A 12,135-nucleotide genomic window follows, 5' to 3' on the forward strand; every position below is an offset into this window, starting at 1 on the left:
CCGTCAAATTGGATCTGATTGGCACAGGAGGAGATTTTCCCCTCTTTCTCCAGCAGAGCATCTGGTGGATTGGAACCACATGCCTTCGGGGTTACAGTGCATCTTCTTGCCACTAGGCCACCAGAGCTCTCTCAGTGTCCTTGTTTTGAAAGCATAATTTCAATGGCTGCATAATACTCTGCTTGTTGTGATTTAAAGCCATTCTATTTGTTTAAGTCTGTTTTCTCAATGACTTCTCGAGTGGTCCCACACCAGTACTAGTGGCAGTACTAGTGGCTTTAGTGTGCCATGTGCTGCAGTACAAAGCAAAAGATAGCAGTTTGAACCCATCGGTTGCTTTCAGGGAGAAAGATAGGTAATCTTTGCCTGTTAAGATTTATATCCTCGCAAACCTAGTGTAGGATCAGCTATGACTTGACAATACTGGGTTTACGTGGTCCAACCATTAAATCTTACTCTGCTAAATGGAAGATTTGTGGTTCAAACCCACACTGTGAGAAAGATCTGCCAATTTGCTTTTAGAAGGGTTATAGTCAAGAACACTCTCTGAGGACATTCTGTTCTGTCACAATGGCTGCTCTGAGTCAAAATGGACTCAATGGCACCTAACAGCAGTTGGTATTGTGTAGTGTTAAGTTGGAACCAATCCATAGCTGACAACCCCCTCAGTCTGTTTCCAAAGGTAGTTTATTGCATGAGAGGAGATTTTTCATTTTTTCTCTGTGAAGCAGCTGGTGGATTCGAACCATATTCCTTTCCATTGGCAGTGCAGTTCCTTAACACTAAGCCATCAGAGTTCCAACAACAACAAGAACAATTATAGCTATCAACAGTAGGTTCTTTAAAAATTTTCCCTGGTGACAAATAATATTGTGATGAATATTTTTGCACATGGTATCTGGCCTCTGTCTCAAATTTTTCCAAAAGAACTATTTCTTTGAGTGGATTTGGACACATTCTGCTAACTTACTTTTCAGCCAACTTGTACCAATTGCATCATCATCATCATCATCATCATCATCATCATCATCATCATCATTGGGATTCTGCTGAATGTGTCATGGCCCCAACCCCAGATGGGATTTTGAATATTATCATGAAAAAATTAATATTTACCAACTTATCAGGTGGAAAATGGTCTCGATGAGCTCTTATTTGATTAAAGGGGAGGTCAGGCACTGCTTTTGTTTATTTCCTGGCATTTTGTGAATTTTTTGTTTATGTCTGTCTCTGCCTATAGGCTATTTTTTTTAAGAGTGTTCGAATTTTATTGAACTTTAAAATATGGGAAAGATATGCACCTTTCACCTCTCAAATTTAGGAGCTCAAAGAAAGCCATATATACATTTACTGTAGAAGAGAGGAGGTTCTCTTGTTTCTTGTGTTTGTGGAGTCTGATTTGTTGCTGCCAACTGCTGTTGCTAGCTCTAGTGGTGGAGTCAGCTGTGGGCACCCTGGAACCTATACTGCCTGACCTGGGCCACCTGGTGATTGAATGAAAATTAGATCTGGGTGGTTATGATCCATCAGCGTTGTGAGTTATTTTCAGAAGCAGAAAACAGGCCTTTCATCCCAGCCCATGTGAATCTGGAAGCTCTGCTGAAATATTCTGGGCATCATGACTATGTGAAAACCACCACTGACAGGTATCTGTGGCTGCATGTGACGTGTATTACAGGGGATCGAACCCAAGTCTCCTACATGAAAGGTGAGCCTTCTACTGCTGAATTATCACTGCCTGCATGATGCCTACTATCGCATGAGCCCGAAAAAATGTAAACACAGGGTACGTTTAGAACATACCACTTCTGCTTTGTTACAAACGGAGTAGCTCTAGCAGTCTTTAGAATTTTGTTTCCATTCTTTTTTTAGTATAATACCAATCTTAAGACTCAGACTTCTACTTATCTCACTTCTCTCAACAAATGCTTTTAGGTAGCATATTGCCAAATGAGTTGCAGGCTAAAAAGGATCTCATGAGAACTGACAAGGGTCGAGAATACCAGATGAAGGGAATAGTTGAGGAGAGAAAAGGAAGAACAGGTGCCTGTTAAGCCATTTAAAGAATCAATTTTCAGATGCCAACACACAGAGACATTAGGGTCACTGTGGAGGGACTCAAAATCCTGGACACTGTTCTGCTTTGTCCTGATGGGTTACCAGGACTTGATGGTAATTCTTTCTTTTCTTTTTTCCTATCTCTTTCTCTACGTTTGTCTGTGGCCAGAGGTGACTCATTCATCTCAGCTCTGTCTCCACAGTCTCATTTCATAATGAAGCTAATAATACCTCAAAGGTGTGCTGTAATTAATTACTCATAGAAATGGAAAAATAGAATTACTAGTTACGATAACTATTAAATCATTACTTTCTTAATTTAATGACAAAATTCAACCCCAAAGTGTAATTATTTGCAGTCTTTTTTTAATGTTATGAAACAAAATGTTTATGAATTGTTGAATAAAAATTAATAAAGCATATGAATGGTTGAATGGAAACCCAACCAATCTATTCTGTGAACTTTCACAGAAATTATAAAACCTTTTTTTGTTATAAGTGTATTTTTTTTAACTGAGATTTTAATGAAAGTTTATAGAGAACTTGGATATCCATTCATTCATTGTTGTGCATTTTCCTACCTCCCCACCCTCCCACCCAGTTCACTTTTTTCTTTGAAAACAAAAAAAAAATTTTCATTGTTATACAATCCGCGCCCCTCCCCCAGCCCACTTTACTATGCAGCTCTTATTCTGGACTCTTGCAGAGTCTTTTCTGCCTGAAGGAAGCCCTGGTGCCTTATGTGTTGGGCTGCTGACTTGAAGTTTGGCAGATCCAATCTACTAGCCTCTCAGAGGGAAAAAGATGATGCATTACCTTGGAAACCTGGTGATGTGTCATTATGAATACAAATGCACTCAATGGTGGAAAATTTTGGGTTTTGTCTCTCTGCGTGTATCAATTATTTTCACAGATTCTTAAATTTTTCTTCATCCATGCCAGATGGAGTCCTTAAAACATAGATGTGTAATTTGATGAAAGTAGTTAGGAACATAGGCATTCCATGAAGGGAGGATGTCAAAAGAATTATAAAATGTATCTCCATGGATCATTATAACTGAAAAATAAAATAGATAAATACTTAAGACCTAATTTTTAAACTGTGTTAACTTTGGCCCCCTTTAATGTGACCCATATTATCTGAGATTTACTGGTAGATAATTAGAGGAGAAAGAAAAGACCAAAACATATGTCAGAAAAGATTCTGAATATTGCACTACAATGCCGAGAATCCAAAGTTAAGGGAGGAAATAAAGAATTTAAGGAGCTGAACAGAAGATTTCAAAAGGCAGCATCAGACAAAGCCAAATATTATACTGAAATGTGCAAGGAGCTAGAGTCAGAAAAACAAAAGGGTTGCTCATACTTGGCATTTCTTAAGCTGAAGGAACTGAAGAATAAATTCAAGCCTTGAGTTGCAGTACTTAAGAATGCTGAAGGCAGAATGTTGAATGACCCAGGAGACATCAGAAGAAGATGGATGTAGTACACAAAGACACTTTACCAAAAAGAATTTGCTGACAAAGAAGAATTTCATGGAACAACATATGATCAAGAGCCTATGGTAATGAAGGAGGAAGTAAGTTCTAGCTGCTCAGAAAGAATTGGCAAAAACAAGGCCCCCGGAATTGATGGAATACCAATTGACATATTTCAGCAAACAGATGCTGCCCTGGATATGCTCACCCGGTTATGCCAAGAAACCTAGAGGACAACTACCTGGCCAACTGGCTGGAAGAGATCTGTATTTATTCCCATTTTTTAAAAAAGTGACCCAACAGAGTGTGCACATTATTGAATAATACCACTAGTATCACAAGCAAGCAAGATCCTGTTCTGTATTATTCAGAAACAGCTGGAACAGTATACATCAGCAGAGAACTACCGGATGTGCAGGCTGTGTTTAGAAGAGCCCATGGCACTAGGGACATTGTAGCCAATGTTAAATAGAAGAAGTATCAATGCCTTTGAGTTGTGGTGCTGGAGAGAAGTATTGAACACACCGTAGACTGCCAGGAGAATAAACAGGTCTGTTCTGGAGATGGTGAAACCAGGCTGCTGCCTGGAGGCAAGGATCTTGAAACTCCATCTCACATACTTTGGAGGGAGGATCTGTCCTTGGAGAAGAACATTATACTTGGAAGGGTGGAAGGACAGCACAGAAGAGGAAGACTCAAGATGAGATGAATTGACCCAATGACTTGACACAATGGAATTAGGTCTATCAGAGACAATGATTGAAATTGGCTCAGAATAGGGCAGGGTTCAGAGCTAATGTACATAGCGTTGCTGTGAGTCATAGGAGACTTGATGGCACATAGCAACAACACATTGAAATTTGTCTACATTTTCAGCAGGATTTTCATATGTCCAGAAGTAATCTAACAAATGACATATTCTAGGCAGTGATCCTGGCTTTTATTATACAGCTTTCAATTTTAAAAGTGTTTGTGAACTTACATTTTAAAATTTTAAAAAGATTTATTTTTTTAAAAATATTTTTGTCAATTTGTTAACTTACTAGCAGTATTTGTGCTGGTGCTCAGGACCATGGTCACTGGGCATAAAGGTCAGTCAGCATAACATTGTCTACAACATCAGTGTTCTACGTCCTACTTTGATGAATATTGACTGCGGTCTGAAAAGTTTTTGAGTAGCCATATAAGATACAAGTATTAGTCTATTTCTGTTTTGCTCAAAGAGGAGTGAAGAAAACAAAAATATTAGTCCCAAGAACTAATGACCCACCTTAACTTCAGTGTCTGTGATGCTGTGACCATAGGCATTGTATGGTGCTAGAAGGGATCATGATAAAAGGTCCCTGATAGAGTGTTAGAAACATATGGAACAACATTCAAAATCATGAAAAAAACCAACCTTACTGGTCTTTTAGAGACTTGTGGAATCTTTAAGACTGTAGCTCTAGGCATCATTCAAGTTTGTTATTGAAATCACCACCCTCCCCTGGATTCAATTACAGCTAATAAATGGACAGGCCATCAAGGATCAATAACTCCAGGAAGGATTGCACTTCTTGGGAAAATCAACCATTCAAGATCAAAAGGACAGTATTTGCCAGGGCTGGTCCTTGGAAAAGGACATTATATTGGAAAGGTGAGAGGTCAGGGAAAGGGGGAAACACTCTTAGGGAGATGGATTGATGCAGTGTCCGTAATAATGTGTTCAAGGGTATCAGAGGAAGCGAGGGTGCTACAGGATAGGGCGAAGTTTAGGTCTGTTGTTCATAGGGTCCCAAGGAATCATACTTGACCCGACAGCAGCTAAAACAACAACAAAGAAAAAACAAAGCAGGAAGGGATAGGGAAAAAGTTGACAGATGAGGAAGAAGGATGAATGGAAACAGGGAGGAGATGGGAAGATTGCTTTTACAAAGTGGGGATTTTAATACATGTGTTATGTTATAAGATAGATGACTTGAGAAGTGGAAAATGGATTTGTTCTGTAGATTTTCACTCAAATCACAATAAAAAAAGAATATTTTTGGCAATTCTGTACATTACTAGAAATAACATGGCTTTCAGTTGGAAAGAGTAAATAGGGTACATACTTACATTTAGTGATTTCTTTTGGGGGGAGTTCTTTAATTCAGTATGTTGTGTTGTTATGTGCTGTTCAGTCACTTGTGACTCATAGCAACCCTATGCACAATAGCTCCGAACCCTGTCCTATTCTGAGCCATTCTTACTGTCTCTGAGATACTGACCCCTACTACCCCAGTGACTGTGTCAATGCATCTCTTCCTTCCTTGTGCTGTCTCTTTATCCTTCCAAGCATGTCATCCTTCTTTAAGGATTGGTCCCTCCTGGCAACATGTCTAAAGTATGTGAGATGGAGCTTCAAAATCCTTGCCTCCAAGGATTTTCACCCTCTCCAGGACAAACCTGTTAGTTCTCTTGGCAGTCCATGGAATGTTCAATACTCTTCTCCAGCACCACAAGTCAAAGTCATCAGTTCTTCTTTGATTATTCTTAGTCATTGTCCTAGATCTTAAGTAGTTAAGTTGGGAGACCCAAGATAGATCAGTTCATTCTTCTTAATGTTTTTATTTGGAGCTATTGAGGTGCCTACAACTCATAACGACTCTATAAGCAATAGATCTGAATCTTGTCCTATCCGGCACCGTCCTCACGATCTCTGATATACTTGCTCATTGTTACAGTCACTGTGCCAATGCCACATTGCTCTTCCCATAATCTAGTTTTTAAGATGATTTGTTCAGCATACAGATTGAATAGGTATGGTGAAAGGATGTAACCCTGATGTACACCTTTCCTGACTTAAAGCCTTTCTGCTCTTCTCTTTGGACAAGAGTCTCTTGGGCGAGGAATACCCTTTGCATGTTGTTGTTGTTAAATGCCATCAAGTCATAGGCGACTTATAGTGACGCTATGAATGAAAGTCCTCAACATTTGTGTGACTTTTATCCTTTCTCTAGGTAAATAGGTTTTCTGGAGGCAAGCTATTATGGAAGTGGATGCCACTCCTGCGTCCAAGCTTGTTTTAATCTGGGAGCTCCACCAAACACTGTCCACCATGGGTAACCATTATCATATTTGACACATCAGTGTCACAGTGTTCAGCTTAACAGCAACTACAGGTTACCTCTGTATGGCAAGTGGACACACCAGGGCTATACGACCTAAAAGAATGTTTGACCAAAAACAATTAAAAACAGTCCTGAAGGCTGACCTTTTGCATAAGCACAATTAAATTGTTTAAAAATTCTCATTCTTCTATATTATCCATAATTGCATATGATCCACACAGTCAAATCAATATTCTTCATCAACAGTAGGATCCAATGTCATCAGTTCTTTTTTTGATCTTCCTTATTCATTGTCCAAATTTATATTCACATGAGGCAGAGTGACATCTTTGCTGTTTAACACGTTATAAAGACTATTTATAGTGGATTTGCCCAGTACAAAATGTCTTTTGATTTCTTGATTACTGCTTCCATGCACAAAGAAAAGGAAATTCTTGACAACTTCAGTCTTTTCTCCTTTTACTGTGCTGTTACTAATTAGTCCATTTGTTAGTGTTTTGGTCTTTATGCTGAAATATAATCCATACTGAAGGATGCAGTCTTTGATCTTCATCACTAAGTCTTGTAAATTAAGCAAAATGATGCCTTCTCTAATTTACAAGACTGTAATACAGCTCCAATTGAAGGAAACTAAGTAGGAGAGGATGGGTGGTTCAAAGTTTTGTGTGGGCTAGTAAAAATTCAGTGTGATTTTGCAAGATTGCTTTATTTCCAGATGTGTGATTGTTAGTAGGGATGTGCATTTTGACCTTTTCTCCTCTGCTTTGCCCAGAAGATGTTGCACACTGATAAGAGCTTGGAGATAATTTAGCAGACTTGTTATCAGATGCTTCTGGCCCCAGTGGCCTCTAGCTTTGCCTGGACTGACCTTGCTGTGAATGAGGGCCGTATAAGCAGCCTCTTAAATGTTAATACCTGCTATACTACCTTCATTCGGAGGAACATTTTAAACATGTATTTCCTTTGCAAAATGGAGTTGTACAATTTGATGGGGAGGGGTGAGAAAAATTGGAAGAATCTGTTCTGGGGAACAATGTAATAGACTTTTGTAAATAAACTAGTATAATAATTGAAAAAACCCCAAGTTTTAGTGGTGGAGCCAATTTATTTCTGAAATGATCTCATTTACCTGAAAGAGGAGTACATATTTATTTTCAGGGTAAGTGGTGGGGCGGTATAATTCTTGTGTGACAGGCAACTGGAGATTCTTGCCTTTGCCTAGAAAATGAAAAACATTCTTTATAGAAATAGCAACAACAACAACAACAAAGGTGAGTAATACCATCTCTGGGTTCTTGTAGGAATAAAATAGACTGTGAGGATATGATTGAGTTCCAGCGACTCTTTATCCAGGAGGCCAAAAGTATCACATAACACATTGAGGTGGCTTGTGGCATGATGGTTTATTTTCAAAGAACCTCTGATAACATAATGAAGCCTTTTCCCTCTGCTATATTTTCAAGTTGCCCTTTATCGGCTTCATTAATGTGTCACAAACTGGGAATTTTTTTCTTCTTTTTGTTTCTGTGAGCTTTCAGTCTCATAAAAATTAAATGCGTGCATTCCTGTAACGTGATATGCTCTCTCCAGTAAAAATCAATGCTTCTCGTCCTTGCTGCTCAAGCTGTTGAGGTCCTTTTATGCAGCCCGAGTTCCGTGTTTCTCTTTGTGAAGATGGCCTTTTTTCACCCATGCTTTCTGATGTTTCTTAAACATATCTGAGACCTCAGTTTCGACTATTAAAATAATCTTCTGGGTTTTGATTTAGTTTCCCTGAGTTTGCTAGAAAACAGCAGAGGATGCTTCCTTTTTCTTCTCTTTTAGTGTTTATAAATGTTGTAAAATGGGGTCCATTTCTTACTCATGCACACATTATTCCTTTGACTGAGTGTCCAGAAAATCTGAATAAGATTAATTTCTAGGGAAGGGGAAGGTATTATGTTACATAACAAGGATAAGTTTAAGTTAGTTCCTCTTCCAACTTGGATTACCCTGTCTCAAAGGTGACAGGTACAGAGAATTTGATGCTCATGATGCCCCCTTATTTGCCTGAGCTTAGAGGTAGTTATCATTTTATCCAACCAAATAGAGCTTTCATTGCATCTCCTCCCCAGTAGTGAAATCAGATGTTGCAGTCTCTCATTTTTGTGTTTAGGATTGATTCCCGGAATAAACACTCAGAGCTACTATGCTAAGATTCTACTTGAATGCATTATTGCCTATGATAAATGAGACCAGCCCAACCACTCACAGCATTTGGTTGTGAGATATAAGGATGGATTACCAAGAAGATAGGGTTTGGGGAAACAGGATGCACTTATGCTGCTATATATAGTTCCGAAAAAATGGAATTACTGTCTTCTTGAGGTAACTCAGCTATTGTGCTAAAGGTAACTGTGCCTGTCTTTGAGAAAAAGCATTTGTTATTATACAATCCAGAAATGATTTTGGATTCCACTTCAGCCTTGCAAATTTGATTCAACAGGGTAGCTTCCTGCAGAGAACTCAGTTCTTACTTGTAAAGTTCCACTTATCTGATGGGCAGAAAGGACTTCTGAACCTATGGTGACATAGATTAAGTCTCCCTGCAAGAGATTTGGTTAAAGACTTCATACTATTGGCTGTTGTTGTTGTTATGTGCCGTCGAGTCACTTGCGACACATTGCGACCCTATGTACGATAGCCCTAAACTCTGCTCTGTCTTGTGCCAATTGCACCACCTCTGACACACCCATCCAGATTACCTCAAACACTGAATCAATCCACCTCATAGGGGGCCTTCCATTTTTGTGCTGTCCCTCCACCCTACCAAGCATGATGTCCCTCTCCAAGAACCTGTCCCTCCTTGCAACATGTCGAAAGTATGTTAGACGGAGCCTCAGAAACCTTGCCTCCAAAGAGCAGCCAGGTTTGACCCTTTCCAGGATGAATCTGTTTGTTTTCTTGGCAGTCCATGGTACCTTCAATACTCTTCTCCAGCACCAAAGCTCAAAGGCATCAATTCTCCTTCTACCCTCCATTGTCCAACTCTCCGATGCATAACAAATGATAGCAAAGAACATGGCCTGTATGAGATGCACCTTGGTCTCCAAAGAGACACCATTGCTCTTCAGTACCTTGGAGAGGTCCCTAACAGCAGACTTTTGCATGGCAATATGTCTTCTAATTTCCTGGCTGCTGGTGCTGAGAGTGTTGACTGTGGAATCAAGCAAACTGAAGCTGTGAACAATCTCAATCTCTTCACCATCCACCCTGATGCTGCCAACTGGCCCAGTGGTGAGAATCTTTGTCTTCTTGACATTGAGCCTCAGTCCATACTGAAGGCTGCAGTCCTTGACCCTTCGCAGCAAGTGCGTGAGGTCCTCCTCAGTTTCAGCAAGCAGGGCTGTATCATCTGCATATCGCAGATTGTTGTTAGATCTTCCACCAATCTTGACCCCATATTTCTCCTCATAGAGCCCAGCCTCCCGGATAATCTGCTCTGCATACAGGTTGAAAAGGTATGGAGACAGGACACATCCCTGGCATATGCCCTTCCCAATTTTGCACCATGCCGTGTTTCCTTGCTCTGTTCTGACGACTGCCTCTTGGTCCAAGTATGTAGAGGAAATGTTCCTGTGTGCCTTTGAGCCCATTCTGACTCACAGAACCTTATAAGAACAGAATTTTTATTGGGATATTATGAAAAGCTATACTCTGATATATTTGAAAACCTAGGGGAAATGGACAAATTCCTTAAAACTCATGCCCTACCCAGACTGATGTGGAGAGATGCAGAACACTTGAACAGACCCACTGCATGGGCAATCTTTTCCTTTAAAATTTACAGCCTCATGATACAACAAGAGAAGAAAATAAAAGATATCAAGATTGGCAAAGGGATGGATGAAACTGTGCCTGTATACAGATATTATGATAGTGTACTCAGAAAACCCAAAGACTCAACAAAACAACTGTTATAGCTAGTAGACAAATTTAGTAGAGTGTCATGATACAAGACCAATATACACAGAGTATGGGATTCCTCTAGAGTAACAAAAAAATAATGATGAGGAAAATAAGAAAGCAATACTGTTTATAATAGTCAACCACAAATTGAGAAACTTAGGAATAAACCTAACTGGAGAAACATAAGACCTTTACAAGGAAAATTATAAAACACTACTACGAGAAACATAAAAGACTTAAATAAGTGGAAAAATGTTCCATATTCATGGATGGGAAAACTCAATATAGCGAAAATGACAATTCTACCAAAAGCAACCTCAGTGTTTAATGCAATCCCAATGTTTTTGTTACGTGCCATCAAGTTGTCTGCGACTCATAGCGACCCTGTGTACAACAGTCCTAAATCCTTTTCTATCCCTTGCCAATTTTATTGTCTCTGACACCCCTAAACCCATTACCCCAGTGACTGAATCAATCCATCTCATCAAGGGTCTTCCTCTCCTGCACTGTCCCTCCACATTCCCAAGCATGATGTTCCTCTCCAAGGACTGGTCCCTCCTTGCAATATGTTCAAAGTATGTCAGAAGAAGCTTCAGAATCTTTGCCTCCAAGGAGCAGCCTGCCTTCACCCTCTCCAAGACAAACTTGTTTGTTCTCCTACCAGTCCATGGTATATTCAATACTCATCTCCAACACCAAAGTTCAAAGTTCTACTCTCCTGTCATCCCTAGTCATTGTCCGGCTTTCTGATACATAGGAAGTAATTGCAAAGACTTTAGCCTGTATCAGGCACACCTTAGTCTGCAGACTGACATTGTTGTTCCTCAATATCTTGGAGAGGTCTCTGACAGCACACATTCCTAATGCAATTTATCTTTTAATTTCCTAGCTGCTAGTACCAAGAATGTTGATTGTAGAGCCAAACAAACTGAAGCTGTCAACAATCTCAATCTCTTCACCATCTATCATGATGCTGCCAATCTGCCCAGTGGTGAGAATCTTTCTTTTCTTGATGTTGAGCTTCAATCCATATTGAAGGCTGCAGTCCTTGAGCCTCCGCAACAAGCGCTTCAGGTCTTCCTCAGTTTCAGCAAGCAGGGTTGTGTCATATGCATAACGCAGATTGTTGATGAGTCTACCTCCAATCCTGAAGCCACACTTCTCATAGAGCCAAGCCTCTCAAATAGTCTATTCCGCATATAGATTGAGAAGATAAGGAGATAGGACACATACTTAATGCACACCCTTCTCAATTTTGAACCATGCAGTGTTTTCTTGCTCTGTTCTGATGACTGCCTCCTGGTCCTAGTATTAGTTTCGTATAAGCACAATCCATTTTTTCAGATGGATTTTGGCTGAAAGCAGAGAGTATGAAGGGAGTGCCTATCTGTGTTTCATTGACTATGCAATGGCATTTGACTGTGTGACTCATAACAAACTGTGGCAATCCCAGTACAGATACCAAATTGTTGTTGTTGTTGTTATGTGCCCGCGAGTCGCCTGCGACTCATAGCGACTCTGTGTACAACAGCCCTAAACTCCGCTCTGTCCTGTGCCAATCA

At 39.9% G+C, this 12,135-nt stretch overlaps 1 protein-coding gene across 1 annotated transcript in view; it reads left to right on the forward strand.

Annotated features, from left to right (window-relative positions):
- Positions 1-7,710: 7,710 nt before the first annotated feature.
- Positions 7,711-12,135, forward strand: part of CREB5 (cAMP responsive element binding protein 5) — a 574,610-nt gene continuing 570,185 nt past the window's right edge. Inside the window, exon 1 of the mRNA XM_006896122.1 lies at positions 7,711-7,784. The gene's annotated coding sequence lies outside the window, so the exon portion shown is untranslated. The remainder of the gene's footprint in view (positions 7,785-12,135) is intronic.

Source organism: Elephantulus edwardii, unplaced genomic scaffold (assembly GCF_000299155.1).
Source record: "Elephantulus edwardii isolate Elephantulus edwardi_28Jun2011 unplaced genomic scaffold, EleEdw1.0 scaffold00182, whole genome shotgun sequence".
NCBI lineage: Eukaryota > Metazoa > Chordata > Mammalia > Macroscelidea > Macroscelididae > Elephantulus > Elephantulus edwardii.